This window comes from Somniosus microcephalus, chromosome 15 (assembly GCF_052327205.1).
Source record: "Somniosus microcephalus isolate GS21.2 chromosome 15, FLI_Smic_1.0, whole genome shotgun sequence".
Lineage (NCBI taxonomy): Eukaryota > Metazoa > Chordata > Chondrichthyes > Squaliformes > Somniosidae > Somniosus > Somniosus microcephalus.
The window spans coordinates 70,730,495-70,750,686 of NC_141001.1; the positions used below are offsets into that span (position 1 = coordinate 70,730,495).

Genomic DNA, 20,192 nt, shown 5'->3' on the forward strand with positions numbered 1-20,192 from the left:
TATCCAAGTCATTAATGTAGACCACAAACAGCAAGGGACCCAGCACCGATCCCTGTGGTACCCCACTGGCCACAGGTTTCCAGTCACAAAAACAACCTTCGACCATCACCCTCTGCCTTCTGCCACTAAGCCAGTTTTGTATCCAATGTGCCAAGGCACCCTGGATTCCATGGGCTCTTACCTTCTTGACCAGTCTCCTGTGCGGGACTTTATCGAAGGCCTTACTGAAATCCATGTATACCACATCCACTGCGTTACCCTCATCCACACACCTAGTCACCCCCTCAAAAAATTCAATCAAATTAGTCAGACATGATCTTCCCTTGACAAAGCCATGTTGACTATCCCTGATTAATCCTTGCCTCTCCAAGTGGAGACACATTTTGTCCCTCAGGATTTTTTCCAGTAATTTTCCTACCACTGATGTTAGGCTCACTGGCCTGTAGTTCCCCGGTTTTTCCCTACTACCCTTCTTGAATAATGGTACTACATTAGCGGTTCTCCAGTCCTCTGGCACAGCCCCTGTGGCCAGAGAGGTCCTGAATATATGTGTTAGAGCCCCCGCAATCTCCTCCTTTGCCTCACACAGCAGCCTGGGGTACATTTCATCCGGGCCTGGGGATTTATCCATTTTTAGGCCAGCTAAAACCGCCAATACATCCTCCCTCTCGATGTTAATATGTTCGAGCATATCACAGTCCCCCCGCCCTATTTCTATGTCTACATCGTCCTTCTCCATAGTGAAAACAGATGCAAAAAATTCATTTAGAACCCCTCCTACATCTTCCGGCTCCACACACAGATTGCCACTTTTGTCCCTAATGGGCCCTATTTTTTCCCTAGTTATCCTTTTACCCTTAATATACTTATAAAACATTTTCGGATTTTCCTTTATTTTGCTCGCCAGTGCTATTTCATGGCCCCTCCTTGATCTCCTAATTTCTTTTTTAAGTATCCCCCTGCACTTTTGGTACTCCTCTAGGGCTTCCTCCGTCTTTAGCCTTTTGTATCTACCAAAAGCCCTCCTTTTTTTCCTAATCCATTCCCGTATATCCCCTGACATCCACGGTTCCCTGTGGTTTTTGGAACCACTCTTGACCTTTACGGGAACATGTTGCCATTGTATGATCTCAATCTCCCTTCTGAAAGCCTCCCATTGCTCCGATGCGGATTTTCCTACAAGTAGCTGATCCCAGTCCATTTTGGCCAGATCCTGCCTTATCCTATTAAAATCGGCCTTCCCCCAATTTAGAACCTTTATTTCCGGCCCATCCCTGTCCTTTTCCATGACCACCTTAAATCTTACCATATTATGGTCACTATCACCAAAGTGCTCACCTACTAGCACTTTTTCCACTTGGCCGGCCACATTCCCTAGAATTAGGTCCAGTACCGCCCCCTCTCTTGTAGGACTTTCTACATGCTGGCTCAAAAAGCTCTCCTGGATGCACTTTAAGAATTCTACACCCTCTGAGCCTTTCACACTTTGACTATCCCAGTTAATATTGGGGAAGTTGAAATCCCCCATTATTATTACCCTATTATTTGCACATTTCTCTGAGATTTGCCTACATATCTGTTCCTCTATTTCCCCCTGACTGTTTGGAGGCCTATAGTACACTCCCAGCAAAGTGCTTGCCCCCTTTTTGTTTTTAAGCTCCACCCATATGGCCTCATTAGAGGACCCTGCTAATATATCATCCCTCCTTACTGCAGTAATTGACTCCTTAATTAATATTGCGACACCCCCTCCTCTTATACCTCCCCCTCTGTCTCGCCTGAAGATTCTGTACCCCGGAATATTGAGCTGCCAGTCTTTTATAATATAATTAGTTACAGTTTTTATTCAAATGATTATTTTTAGTTTTAATTAGTTAATTTAGTTTAAGTTATTAACTTAATAAAATTATAGTAGTTAATACTCTCCCAGTTCTGAATTGAATCCACTTACCTAACCTAGAGAGCAAAAGAGCTGTAATACTCATCAACCAATCACCTACCTGATGTCCTGTGACATCACACCTTGTTTTTTTTGTTTTTAAATTGCCGCTCAGCTCCCTTTATGCAGCCGTTCCCGCTCAGGTCCGCGCCGTGTCCTGGGCTTTCTCCGGTGCTCACTTTATGCCGCTGCCTCCGCTCCCGCTCAGGTCCGCGCTGTGTCCTGGGCTTTCTCCGGTGCTCACTTTATGCCGCTGCCTCCGCTCCCGCTCAGGTCCGCGCTGTGTCCTGGGCTTTCTCCGGTGCTCACTTTATGCCGCTGCCTCCGTTCCCGCTCAGGTCCGCGCCGTGTCCTGGGCTTTCTCCGGTGCTCACTTTATGCCGCTGCCTCCGCTCCCGCTCAGGTCCGCGCTGTGTCCTTCACGTTCTCCAGTGTGCCCTTTATGCCACCACGTCTGCTGCCACCACTCCCGCTCAGGTCCGCGCTGTGACCCCCCATGTGTTCTAGACCCATGTGTTTGTGGACTGGCATGAAATCTGCTGGATTGCTGCCATAAAAACCCAACTGGTTCACTAACATCCTTCGTGAGGGGACATGTCAACCCTACCTGGTCTGGCCTAAATGTCACTCCAAGTCCTACACAAAGTGATTGACTCTTATTACCCTGATTATCTCTCTATAGATGCTGCCTGACCTGCTGAGTATTTCCAGCATTTTCTGTTTTATTTTTAAAATAGTTTGTTTGGATTGATCTCCAGCACTTCTGCTGCTCCAATAATTTCTGCAGATTTTAAGAGTAGACTCTTTATAGATTTTGAGTCAGATTGCCAAAAGAGAACTGCCTGGTCCACACTTGCCATATGCTCCCAATGTTACAGATCACCATTGTAACAAAGAATTTCTAGTTTACTCCCTTCTCTTCCAAAATTATAAAGTAAAAGTGGATCAGCTCCCTTATACATTTACAAGTACCAAAATGGTACGGTGTAAAAGACAGAATGTACGAACCAAGGTCATCTTCTTCAGAAATATAACTTAGAAATAATAAACGTTTACTGAAAGAAGTTCAAACAAACAACTGTTTTATGGTCAGTAACTATGAAAAGCACCATTTGGTGACAAATTCCACTGCAATTTATGGCCCTAGAAAAGTAACAGATGGGATTATTGCCGCAGCTAGACAGAGTGGATGTGAACTAGACTAAAAAAGCAATGTTATAAAATCACTATGTAGCAAAATATGTTAAATAGCAGAAATTAAATATCAAGTTAATATTCCTTGTTGTACTGTATTACAAGAAATGTAAAGAATTAAGTAGCTAACATTAAAACATTAATAGAAATTTAAAACCACAGAATTTTTCCAATGATTAGTTGCATAATTTCAAATCAATTAAATTTCAATTCAACCAACTCCTGCTCACAGTGCCCTTCAGCTGGTCAAATGTCAATATAAACAGATCATCAGCATAACCCTCAATAACTTCTTGAAATACAAGTACAGATCAAAAAGAGGCAATTTAAGTTTATTTTCAAAACAAATTATGACAGTGACTAGTATAGGATGAGATCACAACCAACTTCTACATTACCATCTGGCTGTTCAATGCTGAACACCAACCTAACAGGCTTGATTAATGGCAAGTGCCTCAGGCAATCTGGCTGTATTTTGATTAATTCATTAACTAGTTTATAATATTTAGCACTAAGAATTTACAGAAAGTGATATTTTGCAGATGGTGCACTACAAATAAAACAGTATTCTATAAGTGAAGAAAGCTATGATGGAAATTATAGTAATCTGGGATGTTATGATTAAGGTTATCCACCAGGTGGTGCTGTAGCCAATGCTGCTACTAAGGTCAGAGGTTTGCTTCCTGTTAAGGTCAGAGGTTTGCTTCCTGTATAGGTCAGCACAAGGTGGAATGCCAGGATGCTGATGCAGGCGGTCTGTAAACGTGTTTCCCAGTTGTTAATAAAGTACTCGTGTTAATTCTACGATATCGCCTCTTTGAGTCCTTGTTACACTTAATGGATGTATCACAGAAATTTAGGTCTTCAATTCAATTGGTGGTCTGTTGGTACTAGTTCTGTGAAATCTTTACTGTGGATTGATTTTTTTTTTACATTCATGAAGGAAGCAACTCACTAAGCTGTGCAATCTGCTGCTCATCTCACTCTTAAAAGGGAGTGGCAGTCATCTTGAACATCCCCTGAACAACAACTACTATCATTTATATAGCGCTATTAACGTAGTAAAACGTCCCAAGGCACTTCACAGGAGCGTTATCAAACAAAATTTGACACCGAGCCACATAAGGAGTTATTAGGACAGGGCTTGGTCAAAGAAGTAGTTGAAGGAGCATCTTCAAGGAGGAGAGGTAGAGAGGCTTAGGGTGGGAATTCTAGAGTCAAGGGCCCAGGCAGCTGAAGGCACGGCCGACAATGGTGGAGCAATTAAAATCGAGGATGCGCAAGGAAGTTCGTAGGGCTGGAGGAGGTTACAGAGACAGGGAAGTGCGAGGCCATGCAGGGATTTGAAAACAAGGATAAGAATTTTAAAATCAAGGCGATGCCAGACCGGGAGCCAATGTAGGTCAGTGAGCTCAGGGGTGATGAGTGAACGGGACTTGGTGCAAGTTAGGATACAGGCAGCAGAGTTTGGAATGAGTTCAGGTTTGTGGAGAGTAGAAGATGGGAGGTCAGCCAGGATTTACAAAAGGTAAATCGTGCTTGACTAATCGACTGGAATTTTTTGAGGATGTAACTGGTAGTATAGATAAGGGAGAACCAGTGGATGTGGTGTATTTGGACTTTCAAAAGGCTTTCGATAAGGTCCCGCATAAGAGATTAGCGTGTAAAGTTAAGGCACATGGGATTGGGGGCAAGGTACTGACTTGGATAGAGAACTGGTTGGCAGACAGGAAGCAAAGAGTTGGAATAAACGGGTCTTTTTCTGAGTGGCAGGCAGTGACTAGTGGGGTACCGCGGAGATCGGTCCTAGGACCCCAGCTATTCACAATATATATTAATGATCTAGACGAGGGAACTAGATGTAATATCTCCAAGTTTGCAGATGGCACAAAGCTGGGTGGGCGTGTGTGCTGTGAGGAGGATCCGGAGAAACTCCAGTATGATTTGGACAGGTTGGGTGATTGGGCAGATGCAGTATAATGTGGATAAATGCGAGGTTATCCACTTTGGTGGCAAAAACAGGAAGGCATATTATCTGAACGGCAATAGATTGGGAGAAGGGGAAGTGCAACGAGACCTGGGTGTCCTTGTGCACCAGTCGCCGAATGTAAGCATGCAGGTGCAGCAGGCGATTTAGAAGGCAAATGGTATGTTGGCCTTCGTAGTGAGAGGGTTCGAGTACAGGAACAAGGATGTCTTGCTGCAGTTCTACAGGGCCTTGGTGAGACCACACCTTGAGTATTGTGTGCAGTTTTGGTCGCCTTATCTGAGGAAGGATGTTCTTGCCATGGAGGGAGTGCAGCGAAGATTCACCAGACTGATACCTGGGATGGCAGGAATGACGTATGAGGAGAGATTGGGTCGATTGGGCTTATACTTGCTGGAGTTTAGAAGAATGAGAGGGGATCTAATTGAAACTTATAAAATTCTAACAGGACTAGACAGACTGGATGCAGGAAGGATGTTCCCGATGGTGGGGAGTCCAGAACCAGGGGTCACAGTCTAAGGATAAGGGGTAAGCCATTTAGGACAGAGATGAAGAGGAATTTCTTCACCCAGAGAGTGGTGAACCTGTGGAATTCTCTACCACAGAAGGCAGTTGAGGCCAATTCATTAAATATATTCAAGAAGGAGTTAGATATATTTCTTAAGGCTAAAGGGATCAAGGGATATGGGGAGAAGGCAGGGACAGGGTACTGAGTTTGGATGATCAGCCATGATCTCCTTAAATGGCAGAGCAGGCTCGAGGGGCCGAATGGCCTACTCCTGCACCTATCTTCTATGTTTCTATGACAGCATTGGAGTACTCAAGTCTAGAGGTACCAAAGGCATGGATGAGTGTTTCAGCAGCAGATGAGCTGAGGCGGACCGGAGACGGACAATGTTACAGAGGTGTAAGTAGGAGGTCTTGGTGATGGAGTGGATGCGTGGCCAGAAGCTCATCTCAGGGTCAAATAGGGCGCCAAGGTTGTGAACGTTCTTGTTCAGACTCAGACAGCTGCCAAAGAGAAGGATTATGTTGGTAGCTAGGGAACGGAGTTTGTGGCGGGGACCGAAGACAATGGCTTCGGTCTTTCCAATATTTAGTTGGAGGAAATTTCTGCTCATCCAGGACTGGATGTCGGAAAGCAGCATGACAAAACAGAGGCAGCGGTGGAGTCGAGAGAGGTGGTGGTGAGGTGGAGCTGGGTCTGGGTGTTGTCAGCGTACATATGGAACCTGATGTTGTGATTTCAGATGATGTCGGCGAGGGGCAGCATGTACATGAGAAATAGGAGGGAGCCAAGGATAGATCCTTGGGGCACTCCAGAGATAATGGTGCGGGAGCAGGAAGAGAAGTCATTGCAGGTGATTCTCTGGATATGACTGGATAGATAAGAGTGGAACCAGGCAAGGGCAGTCTCACCTAGCTGGACAATGGAGGAGAGGCGTTGGAGGAGGCTGGTGTGTTCAACTGTGTCAAAGGCTGCAGACATGTCGAGAAGGATGAGGAGGGATAGCTTACCATGATCACTGTCACTTGTGACTTTGATAAGGGCCGTTTCAGTGCTATGGCAGGGGTGGAAACCTGATTGGAGGAGTTCAACCATGGAGCTGCGAGAAAGATAGGCATGGATTTGAGAGACGACAACACGTTCAAGAACTTGAGAGGAAAAGGAGGTTGCAGATGGAGCGGTAGTTTGCAAGAACAGAGGGGTCAAGGGTGGGTTTTTTGAACAGAGGGTGATGATAGCAGATTTGAAGGAGATGGGGACAGTACCTGAGGAGAAGAAGCCGTTAACAATATCAGCTAACATGGAAACCAGGAAGGGAAGTTGGGTGATCAGTAGTTTGGTGGGAATAATTTCGAGGGAGCAGGAGGTGGGTCTCATGGACAAAATGAGCTCGGAGAGGGCATGAAGGGAGATAGGAGAGAAACTAGAGAAAGATGAGAGAGTTCACGGCTAGGGCAAGGGAGGATCTTAGGGGAAGTTTGGTTTGTTGGGCTAGGGGAAGCTGTAGAGGCAGCTGAACGGAAGGTCTCAATCCTAGTGACAAAGAAGTCCATGAGCTTCTCGCACTCGTTGTTGGAGGCGAGGGTGGAGTATGCAGGGAAAAGGGGTTTAAGAGGACTGTTTGTAGTGAAGAGAAGCCAACGGTTATCTTTACATTCCAGGGTGATCCTGGAATAGTGAGCAGCTTTGTCAGAGGAGAGCAGGAACCGACAGTGCTATATGTGGTCCAGCCAGATCTGGCGATGAATGGCTAAACCAGTTGTCCGCCATAAATGTTCAAATCTGCGTCTCTTGGACTGGAGAGTGGTGATGAGGGCCAAACCAGGAGAAATGACCACGGTGAAAGAGCAATAGTTTTAGTGGGGACAAAGGCAGCAAAGGTGAAGGTGAGGGTGTGACTCAGCAGAAATGAGCTGCAGAAATGTCATAGTGAATGGAGGGCCAAAGGATAGACAGTTGGAAATTGGAAATTTGAAATGTGAACAGAAAATGCTGGAAATATTCAGCAGCATCTGTGGAGAGAGAAACAGAGTTAACTTTTCAGGTCGCTGACTTTTTGTCAGAACTGGAAAATGTTACAGATGTAACAGGCTTTAAGCAAGCGCAGAGGCGAGGGAAAGGGGAGGGGAGGAACAAAAGGGTAGGTCTGTGATAGGGTGGAAGGCAGGAGTGATTAAATCACAAAAGGGTTGAGGCGCAAGACAAAAAGGGGTGGCAATGGGGAAAAGTAAAGAAACAAAAGATGGGTCTAGAGGAGGTGCAAATGGCAACAGCAGATTCATTACCAGCACCTACTGTCTGAAAAAATGGCAGCAGTTTGAAAAGGGCCGTCGTAAGTAAATTTGGGGAGTTTTTTTTTTCCAGGGGTGGGCACAGAAGGAAGTGGGGTTGGGAGGGGGAAGGGGGATGCGAGTGGAGATGGATCGGAGATAGCCTTATCAGTGACTGACACGATGGGAGTAGAGAGGCCACGTGAGGTGGCAAGGTCAAGGGGATGGCGGTGAATATGGGTAGGGGAGTTTATATGGAGGGAGAGATTAAGGGAGGATAGGAAGGCAGTGAACTCAGAGGAGAGAGGGCTTGATGAGTTGAGATGGAGGTTGAAATCATCGAAGATGAGAAGTCACTCAGTGGAAAGGCTGAGGGAGGAAAGCAGTGAAGATATCTCGGTGAGAAACTTGGCATGGTATGTGAGTGGGTGGTAGAGAATGAGGATTTTAAAGGAGGCGAGAGGGGCGGAACAAGGCGAGATGCTCAAAGGAGAAGAAGGTGCCAAAGGAGTAGGGGGACAGACCAAAGTGTGATTTGGTGAGAAGGGCCACAACGCCACCACCACGGTCTGGACAAGGCAAGTGGTGGGACACAAAGCCATCGCAAAACAAAATAACAAATACTTGAGCAGTGAGTTAGAGCTAAGAAGAAATGTTAGGTACAGATCCAACGTAAAGATAGTCCATTTAATGCTTCTTTAAAACTATTCAGTCACTTTGCAAGTACTGAAGCATTTTAATTCCACACAGTTGCACCTCTATATCAAGTCAGAGTTTAAACTTGATCTTTGCTTTGTAACTAGCTGATCTATCAAGTTCTATTCTAGACATGAATTTAATTCTTCATCCCAGCTAAGGGTATATTATGACAGTGGCAAAAGGGTGTCCTGGTATGGGAAGAGGACAAGATAAAGAAAGTTGATTGTATATATTCTTCTTTGGCTTGTGGTACAATGTGTGCATTTTAACAACAGGAGATATTTTGTGTTCAGTTAAATGAACAAACTCATTATCATTTGCCGTCTTTATTTTTGTTTATGCATTTATAAAACAATCCCCCAAACAATCAGTGAACCAGAAAACAAATGTTGTAATGTTAAGAATGGTACCAATGTTTTCACTTTGTGCAGAACAAAACAGAGCGCTCCATTGTGTGGTGTGGTATACTTCTACTGCTGCATCTATGAAGGGAAACTCTAATAGCTGTAACAATGGCAACATCAAAATCTATTCTGTTTTGAGGGAGTTACTAATAACACAAGATTTACTACTGATGTTGCTAAGTTTAGATAAGGAAGGCTGCAATTACTGGAACACTGACATGCACTATCATCACAATATATCAGAATTATTTCACATTTAGATTGCACTAAATTAATCCAGGAACAAAAGCAACTGGATACACACTCAATATACTACCCAACAACAACAATTGAATTTTATTTGTCATATATGCAGCAGACGTGTGTACTGCACAATGAAATGTTGATTTTTACGAGTCCTCCCAACATTGGAATAAATATGGCATAACAATGATAAAATACTAATAGAAATACAGTAATAATAAATAAAACAGTAATAAATAATAATAAATCCTCTGGAACAAGAGCAAATTGACTCACTACCCAGACAATGAAAGACCACAAACAGCATTACAGGTGAACAAGCTCTTTCACAACACAAGATCAGACAAATATGGGCACACTCTAGATCTAGATAATGGTATAATTCAGTAACAGTTCAAAGGGATACTGAAGAACGCAGTACTCCATCTTTAAACCTTATCCTCCATCAATATACACACTCATTCATTGGATAGACATTATAATATTGTGAAGTATCCACATTCTGAACCTCAGCTTCCTCTCAGAAATTCATAAAGGAAGTAATTTTGCATCCTAATCTGGAAATTTTCCAAGATAATTATTTTGCAGATCTGGGGTTTCAAATGTTTGGGAGAAGAAAAGAACTCAATGGAATATAAAATCAATACAAAACAGAATCAATGACATGATAAATTTTATAAATACTAAAAAAAAAACTAACATATATATCTCATACAGCTTTCCAGTGATCTTAACTGTCCAGCCCTCCGAGCCATGACTCTCAGGTCTGTTGGGGTCACAACAACCATCCCTCGGAGCTCCACATTCCCCCCACCCCCCCTATATTTGTTCCTCTCGGTGAGCATATGAAAAAAAGGATGAGAGGGCGTAGTACTGAAGGAGAGAGCATGGACTTTTGCATTTTACCAGAATTGAGAGGATGCAACCATCAGGAAAGATTGTAAAAAGAAGACTAAGAGGAGATCTGATAGAGGTCTTTAAAATTATGAAGAGGCTCAATAGAGTGGACATGGAGAAACTGTTTCCACTTCTGGGTGAGCCCAGAAGGGGGCATAAATATAAGATAGCCACTAACAGATCAAATAAAGAATTTAGGAGGAATTTCTTTACATAGAGTGTGGTGAGCTTCCACATGGAAAGGTTGAAGCAGATAGCATCGATGCATTTAAGGGGATGCTTGATCCATACAGGAGGGAGAAGGGAATAAAGGGATGTGGAGGCAGAGTGAGAGGAGGCTTGGTGGAGAATAAACACAGGAATTAGCCAGTTGGCCTGTTTCTGTGTTGTACCTTCTATGTAAGGTATTTATACTTTACGATACAGGGAAAGAGGAGGGAAAGGAAGTAGGGTGAGTGTAGAAGTGATGAGGGGGTGAATGGTGGGAGGTGTGTGTTTTTTTAGTCCCACTTCTTGTATTTGTGTTTCTTTCAATTCTACTCAGTTTTTTTTTTACTTTTTAGCCCCACCCCTACTCCAAAACCCCAAGAGTTTTGTATAAATATATTTTCCCTCACTAGTCTTCATCATACCTGCTGTAACCTTCATTTTCCACTTAGATCTCAATCCATTTATCTCTTTATATGTTCACCACTGACCATTGACCTCTGCGGCCCCTAATTTTTCTCCTGATTTGTTCCTTCCCAAGGCTTTCACCAGTCCCTGCCACTCAGTGTTCTCATTCACTACGACCAACTTTTCTGTAGCCCCAATGTTTCCTCCTGTAACATTTCATACCTCCCCACCAATCAACCCAAACTTTCCATTCATCATCGCATATGCCAACTTGACTAGGGCTAGAGGAAGAAATAGAAGAGGGAGAGTGGAGGCCTGAGGGGTACAAATTTGCAGATGACATTAAAAATAGGAGGTATGTATAAATCCAAGCACGTATAACTCAACAAAACAGAGGCACCAAGATCAACCTTTTGAATATTGTAACACATTTTCCGTGTAACTTTCAAAATTATGCACCTATTTTTAATCATACAACAGCTGTTAGAAAAGTCTTGGTATATTTACAATTCTGATCATTAAAGGAAAGCTGCAATATGTTTTAAGTGTACACGCCTTCGCTGTAATATTATTACTATATTCCTCAAAGCCTTACTATCGTAACAAGAAATGTCACAATACACACGTGGTAAATTATGATGCTCTCCTTTAGAACAAGAGATACTGAAATATTTACTCTGTAAATTCAAACATGTTTGACAGCATTTGCAAGAGAGAAGGACAGCGCTGTAAAGATATCTGTTGTACATTATTTATAAACTGACGTGAAATAAAATGGGGTTTCCAAGCGACATAATATCCGAGGTCCATTTCAGAAAAAAATAGCAGTTCCCTCGGGAGTAGTGTCTATGATCTAAGTTCTCAAATATTGTGTTAGCTTAGTTGTAAACAGTGCTGGATGCATTGTTATGCTTTACTACTGACACTATCAACTCGTTTCGTGCAGTGCGTCCTCCTTTTAGGACCAAAAGGCTTTGAAATGTGTACCACCAACAGTTTCCAGTTATCACTGCAGGGCGGTTCGACCTCTCAGCCTACGGACCAAACCGATTTAATTATTACTGTCCCCCCTCCCCAAACGAATCCAGCAATCTCCAGAATAGACGGATGCTATATTATAGAGCAACATAATCAAGAATTCCTTCCCTCATTAAATAAAGGACAGCGGCTGTTGGAGCCTGTCAGAACAAAAACAACCAGCAGTCAGTCGTAGTAGCCGGGAGCGGGGCCACATTGACACACACGCACACCACTGACACACAGTTACCGATCCCTCGGACATGACTATCTCTGTCTTCAGCGCAAACAGCGGGACTAAGCGGCTCCGAGTGAGGAAACAAGGCACCTCTTACTACACGGTGAGACAGACAGAAGGAGACCGGGAAGCCCGAAACGTTACCTTGTGTAGGTGCTGTACTGTTCGTTGCTGACAGTGTGCTGCTGCAGCTCTCTCTTCATTCTTCCTGACACCCAGATGCTGCGCCGCCTCGCTTGCTCGCCCGCTCTGTGGTGTGCTCGTGCTCGTGCTCGAGCCCTGCTCGACGTCTCATTCCTCGCGCGCGGCTCCGTTGCTTTACTGTTTGCGGCTCGCGCTGGCGCTCATGCCCCGTGACTGACTCCCAACGTCGCGCGGTCCCGCCCGTGCTCGAGCTCGTCACTCACTGGCCGCGCGTGCCCCTCACGCACTGTGCTGGCCACCCGCACCATCTGCTCTGCAGCTTTAATATGTGGGGTGGCGGGAGGAAAGTGTGCTTGCTATATGTTTTGACTTAGAACTACAGTGGCGCTCGTCCTGCTTCTTTTTTTTACGCCCTGTCTCTTTCCTTTATTGTCTTTCCGCATTCAACACATAAAAAAGTGTGAATTCATACAGTTACACAAAAAGCACCTTGCAGTGATGTTTAGCTTGCATTCCGAATGAAATGATCACTCCACCCGTTGCATTGGTCTTTTGTTATAAAAAGCACATTGATCACATTGCTGGGAGCAAAGACATCGCACTGTATGAACCTGAGGATTGATTCGGCGGTATCTTAACGATTGTAGAAAGTTCTGAGTTGAAACCTCGTTTATTAATTCCTCTTTCGAATGCAATGCTGAGACAGCAATGTGCCGCAAATGCTTGAAAATGAACATCGTTTTTTTCAACAACAAATGGATGCTATATTAAAATTTAATTCCAATGTCTAGAGGAAAAAGCAGAGAATGTATGATGTTGCATATGGGGAATTAGCTCAAATGGTAGAGCGCTCGCTTAGCATGTGAGAGGTAGCGGGATCGATGCCCGCATTCTCCAATATCTTTTCCATTCTTCGCTAACATGAATGCTTCAATTATTTATATTTCCGTAAGCTATAAATAATATCAAACCGATTTTCTGTATTTCAGTTCCTGATGTTTTAGTTTCCAGCCAAACAACAAAAATAAAATCCTTTGATGTTTTACTTATAGGAAGTAGTTTATCCACTAGGAAGTCAAGCAATATTCTATGCAAATTCATCTTTATAGTTTTGTTACAAATAAGCATTATTTTCCTGATATACTTTCTGGGAATTTTATTTTCGTGTGAATCTCAACAGTAAATACTTTAAAATAGAATTACAGAAATATACATGGCATATCATATGAAATCTAAAAAAGTATTAATATATTTTGGCTGCAGAAATATTGCTTCTCACTTCAAAGGATTAAAGTGGCTGTGACTTTAACTTAGGCACTTGCAGGAAGTGACAAGGTAGCAGTGTATATTGGTACTCCAACGTGCTGTAAGAGAGAACATCTACGAGAGGTGAACTTTCCTGAAGCAAGCCTGATAGAGTTTCAGTGTAATCTGCTACTTCCTGGTAAAGGAAGTGTTTACTTTCAAGTCTTCAAAATCCCTTTTTTATGCAGCACTGTCTCGATGAAGAAGTGTTTGGCAAACACTTGTTTATTTGTTTAAATACACTTGATGCAATAATATAAATCATGCCAGCACACATTATTGCATCAGTTGCAAGTGACCAAAATAATGGGCTGGAAATTGCGGTTGGAGGCTTCCCGCGGGCGAATGTCTCCGATCCACAAATAAAGTACGCATCTTCGGACTCTTGCGGTCCTAGGCCTGCGGTTCGCATGCGCTCTGGGATCACGTGGGCCAGGCCAACCAATCAAAATGGGGGATTCCCATTATGTTTATGGAGATTCCATTTACGTACGGAACCCTGAAAAGCATACTAGGAATCACATAAAAAACACACTTTCACCCCACTTAAATAAAAATAAATCATCACATGTTAAAAATTAAAATACAATTTAATTAAACATTTAAAACAAAAATGTAATTTTTTGAAAAATAAATTTAAACCTTTTTAAAGGGGCCAAAAATAACCTAAACTAATTTGAAAGGTTTTTGAATGTTTACATGATTTTTTAAAATTTATTTTAATACTTATTTAAACCCTTACGCTGGTAAAAGAAGGCCGTACACCTGCTTTTACCAGGTGTAAGAGTTTCGTGGGCATTCGCTGGGCAGTAGTTGGGCAAATAGCCCAACCCTGCACCAGCGAATGTCCATTTCCTTCAGATTCGTACGATCTGTCAAGCTGAAACTTGACAGATCGCAAGTTCCGGGTTCATAGGATCATAGAAATTTACAGCGCAGAAGAAGACCATTCGGCCCATCTTGTCTGCGCTGGCCGCCGAAAACCACTTTCCAGCACTTGGTCCGTAGCCTTGTAGGTTATGGCACTCCAAGTACTTTTTAAATGTCATGAGGGTTTCTGCCTCTACCACCCTTTCAGGCAGTGAGTTCCAGACCCCCACCACCCTCTGGGTGAAAAAAATTATCCTCAAATCCCCTCTAAACCTCCAACCAATTACTTTAATCTATGCCCCCTGGTTATTGACCCTTCTGCTAAGGGAAATAGGTCCTTCCTATCCACTCTATCTAGGCCCCTCATAACTTTATACACCTCAGCCTCCTCTGTTCCAAAGAAAACAACCCCAGCCTATTCAATCTTTCCTCATAGCTAAAATTTCCCAGCCCAGGCAACATCCTCGTAAATCTCCTCTGCACCCCCTCTAGTACAATCCCCATCCTTCCTGTAATGTGGTGACCAGAACTGCACGCAGTATTCTAGTGTTTTATATAGTTTAAACATAACCTCCCTGCTCTTATATTTTATGCCTCGGCTAATAAAGGTAAGTACCCCGTATGCCTTCTTAACCACCTTATCTACCTGCCCTACTACCTTCAGGGATCTGTGGACATGCACTCCAAGGTCCCTCTGATCTTCTGCACTTCTCAGTGTCCTACCATTTATAGTGTATTACCTTGCCTTGTTAGCCCTCCCCAAATGCATTTCCTCACACTTCTCCAGATTGAATTCCATTTGCCACTGTTCTGCCCACCTGGCCAGTCCATTGATATCTTCCTGCAGTCTGCAGCTTCCTTCTTCATTGTCAACCACACAGCCAATTTTTGTATCATCTGCAAACTTCTTAATCATACTTCCTACATTCAAGTCCAAATCATTGATATATACCACAAAAAGCAAAGGACCCAGTACTGAGCCCTGCAGAACCCGACTGGAAACAGCCTTCCAGTCACAAAAACACCCTTCGACCTTTGTTTCCTGCCTCTGAGCCAATTTTGGATCCAACTTGCCACTTTGCCTTGGATCCCATGGGCTTTTACTTTCGTGACCAGTCTGCCATGCGGGACCTTATCAAAAGCCTTACTAAAATCCATATAGACTACATCAAATGCATTACACTCATCAACTTCCTTGTTACCTCCTCAAAAAATGCAATCAAGTTAGTCAGACACGACCTTCCCATAAGAAATCCATGCTGACTGTCCCTGATTTTTTTTTAATCCGTGTCTTTCTAAATGAAGATTTATCCTGTCCCTCAGAATTTTTTCCAATAATTTTCCCACCACCGAGGTTAGGCTGACTGGCCTGTAATTACTTGGTCTATCCCTTTCTCCCTTTTTAAACAACGGTACCACATTAGCAGTCCTCCAGCCCTTTGGCACCACACCTGTAGCCAGAGAGGATTGGAAAATGATGGTCAGAGCCTCTGCTACTTCCTCTCATCTCTTAACAATGTGGGATACATTTCATCCGGGCCTGGGGATTTATCCACTTTCAAAGATGGTAAATCCCTTAATACTTCCTCTTTCACTATGTTTATTTCACTATGTTTTCGCGCATGCACATCGCATGCAGGAACCTGGAACTTACATGGCACTTACGACCATGTACACTGTGCTTACATGGTCATAGGCCCTGGAAAATCCTGGCCAATAGCTTGCTCTCCCCAAACAAAAGCAATTGTGACACATTTTCCACAAACAGTTCTCCTTTAAAAATGCAATGCCTTGAAAACATATAATTCCTGTGAAAAAGTATAATCATGACAAAATGACTGTTGCATGCATCCAAAGTCTGTGTGTCCATGTCAGCAACACAAGGGGCTGGTACGATTCCAAATTAGGCACCTTGCCTTAATTTGAATAGGCTCCCAGAACTTGTATTTCATGCACAGGGAATGAGGCCTTGAAGATGATTGGTTGCATTTTAGAATATTGGGTCAACCAGGTGTTCTGAAAGAGCTGCTGTTGACTCTTAATTGAGATTTAAAGAGTGCTACAGCTTGTGAAGGTGCAGCAGCAGACATTTTTAAGGTGTGTGTAATCATGGTCATGGAGAAGACCTTTGTTTTTAGTAATATGCCTTAGAGGTCCTTTTGCAGGAAGTTGTGGAGAAGGTGGGTGGCTATCTTCAGAGCAGAAGGCCACCTACTTCTGAAAGCAGAGTCCCAAGTTGTCTGTGAGACAAGTGAACACAATCTCCCAGGTCCGTTGTGTCTGGGAACAAATGAGGAAGAGGTTCAGTGGTATCAAAAGAAAAGCTAAGTAACCGCTGCATACATTCATGCTATTCCTTCATAGCAGCACCCCTGGGGAGATCACCTGCCAAGTTAGAGCAGAGCATTATTCCCATTTTGCGTAACACCTTCAGAAGTTGCTTCGCACATTACTGATGAGGACCAGTAGTTCCGTGCACAGCCACAGCAGTAGGAGGTGTCCATCATTGAAAGTACTTGTCAATCGCTACATTTTGATAGACTCTGCATTCCTGAACATCGGCTGTGTGTGTCCTTCCTGTTCCTGTAGGGCTGCAGATCCCTCGTCCCACTTGGTCTGCTGCACGGCCACTCGTCTTCTGATGGATGCAGCAGACAGGATCGATCTTGCTCACTTTAGCTGAATTTTACAGTAGCACCACTCCTGAGCAACAGAAGTGTCACTGGAGCATTCCTATGGTGTGCCCTACGGTAATTCTGCGGTGGCACGGACTTCATTGTATTGATCTTTGCTATTGTGTGGGAGTTCCTGATGGGCAACATCAGCTAGGGCTGTAAAGGATGGACATTGTATCTCAAAAGCCTCACCTAAGCCCCCTTTGCATTGCGTAAATATGCAAATGAGGTGTGGAGCTTTATTTGAATATTTATATTACACAAAGGAGATTCACATTGCCTGCGGTAAAGCCTAATTTTCCTTCATTAAATAGTCTGCGTGCAGAGCCTAAGAAAATTAGTTTAAATACCGGAGCCAGTGCTGTAAATATTAAGTTTGAGAAGAACTTCTTTATAAGCATTATATAAACTATTTGTTTAATAACAAGTTTAGGCACGTTGTTGTGGGAATCAGCAGGAGTTCGTCAGGCAATTCCCCATGATAAAGGAATGAAAATTGTCCCAGGTCACTCTAGTTCGTTAACTGTACGGACACAGGCCGACCAGCAAATTTCCTTTCCACCCTCTCAACAGGAAAACAATCCAGAGGGTATCAAAGGAAGGTATATTACATTTAAATGTTAAAAAAATGCACATTATTTACCAAATAAATAATAGAAAAGCCTCCAAACTCTAAATAGAACATTTGTTTTAATTTTTTTTATAAACAAGCAAATTGACAGTTTACACCATATTGTTCCAGGATCGCTTCTGAAAAGAAAAAAAACCTGAAAATAATACCAAAAACGGGGATATTTTTCTATTTGTATTGTTTGATTAAATGACTGATTAGCAGGGCGGTTTCTTTTGCACCTGAGCTGTTAGCACATACAGAAGATACATGTCTGATCACCATTGGGCAGGATTTTTGTACAAGAAGCAAACAAACCGGTAAGTCAAAAGAGACAAAGTTGTTTGTGTATTACAGCATTGACTCATGAGTAGAATAAACTGAAAACTGGACTCTTTTCTGTTTCAGGTCAGGTGACGTAAACTATGTTTTGCAGCGGGAGGCAGAGCTGTCAATCATGGAAATGTTAGGAGTGAGATTTATGATGAAAAAGAGTGAGACAGGTTGCAAACCCATTTAAACAGATAGGTGTGTTTATTTTCAGAAGTGAGAAACATCGCATTTAAAACAAAAAAAACTGCAAGTGCTGAAATCAATACAGAAAATCCTGGAAATGCAAAAAATAGTTAATTTTTCAGATGTAGACCTTTTGTCAGAAATTCAAATAGGGGGAGTGGGACTATAAGAAATTATTTATTGCAAGATACTTACCAGGTGGAGGGTCAGAGCTGTCAGCAGATTTGGATGGGTGGGGCTGTGAAAAATCCTTCTAAAACGAGGGAATAAAAGGGAATAAATTTGAAGACTGAAGAAATTTGGAATGGCCCCCCAGATTCTCACCAACTTCTACCGGTGCACCATCGAGAGTATCCTGTCCGGCTGCATCACTACCTGGTATGGCAACTGCACCGCCACAGACCGCAAGGCTCTACAGATGGTAGTGAAAGCTGCACAACACACTATAGAAATTAAACTACCTGCTGTGCAGGATATCTACCCCGAGAGGTGCCGGGGGAAGGCCCTGAGAATCATTAAAGACGCAAGTCACCCCAGCCACAACCTCTTCACCCTGCTCCCGCCCGGTAAGAGATACCGAAGCATACGGTCTCGTACCAACAGGTTTCGAAACAGCTTCCACCCCCAGGCCATAAGACTCATGAACGATTAATTTATTATTATTTATTACTGTTGTTTTATTTATTATTACTGTCTTTCTATTAGTATTTCTATTAGTATTTTTATCATTGTTATGCCATATTTATTCCACTGTTGGGAGGACTCGTAAAAATCAACATTTCATTGTGCAGTACACACGTCTGCTGCATATATGACAAATAATATTGAATTGAATTGAATTGAATTGAATTGAAATTGCACTTTGAAAAATTGTCTTTTCCGAGGTTCATATTTCATGGCTTTTGGCTGCCCTTCTTTTCCCCCTTCCCCCAACCACAGCACCCATTACAGCCACACAACTTGCACATCCCAAAGCTGTCACTGTGGATGGCTTAATTAGAATTAGTCCCACATAAAAGAACATATTCACCAGCTTCAGAGACCGGAATCATGTTTTATCCAGTCCTAGCATAGCTATTTCCACAATGACAGTTGTCAGCTGCATCTTCATGTTTAAACCTTTTATTTTAGTTTTTATTCCAACTGCTTGAGGGAGGCCAGCATTTACAATAGGGCTTGTTTGTGAACAAAGAGGAAGCGTTTTAACCTTGCAACAGATTAATGTGGCAGTAAATTGGATAGATTGACATTTTAATTTCCATTATTCAGTTTACATTAGTCATGCTGTGTCTTTTGGTGATGACCAATTGACACGTGGACAGTTGTGGGGGAAGGGACACACGATCTGCAGCTTGCAGACGGCTTTGTGCAAAAGAAAATGGTAGATTTACACTGCCTGATTGAATCAATATAGGAATGGACCTACTCTAAACACGTTGTGTACTACTGGAAAAAAAACACATGATTGCAGCACTTCTGTTTCTTATTTTTAATATTAGACCCAAAATTACCTACTTTTTAAAATGTTATCAAAACAGCCAATAATTGCCTCTTGAGAAGGAGGAGGATCACCCTGAGCTTACCTGACCTTATTCCCTAATGAACTTATTCAGGAGCCAATGCAGAAGGCTTATTAACATATCTACCATCTTTAATATTGATTCCTAGACTCAGATGACACTGGATTATGAGCCCTGCTTTGCTTTAATATTTTCCAACATGTAACCTCTGGGACCGTTGCCCTACCATGCTAAAGCAAGGTTAGTTAGTAAGTTGTATTTGCAAAGAACGCCACCATTTATTTTTCTCATAACTGTTTTTATTCATTTTGAAACCTTAATAAATATACATACTGAAATAAAACAAGAACAAAGCCATTGGCCAATTTTTCAAAAGCCATCAGATTTCCTGGAAAATGCAATCCCACCATAAATGTTTCCAAAAGGAATTTTCCTCCTTTTTAAGTATTTTAAATGTATCTGGTTGCATAATACTAATTTACTATCAGAAATGAAGTTGGTAGAAAAGATGAAAACTTTGGATTTTTAAGTTGATTCTCCC

At 42.7% G+C, this 20,192-nt stretch overlaps 1 protein-coding gene across 2 annotated transcripts in view; it reads right to left on the bottom strand.

The window, feature by feature from the left end:
• The window catches only part of LOC147107022 (uncharacterized), a 364,818-nt gene extending 352,419 nt beyond the window's left edge, over positions 1 to 12,399 (bottom strand). The window contains exon 1 of one of the 2 annotated variants that reach the window (XM_086007993.1): positions 12,156 to 12,399. The gene's annotated coding sequence lies outside the window, so the exon portion shown is untranslated. The remainder of the gene's footprint in view (positions 1 to 12,155) is intronic. The other variant, XM_086007992.1, reaches the window with a different exon arrangement.
• Positions 12,400 to 20,192: the final 7,793 nt, after the last annotated feature.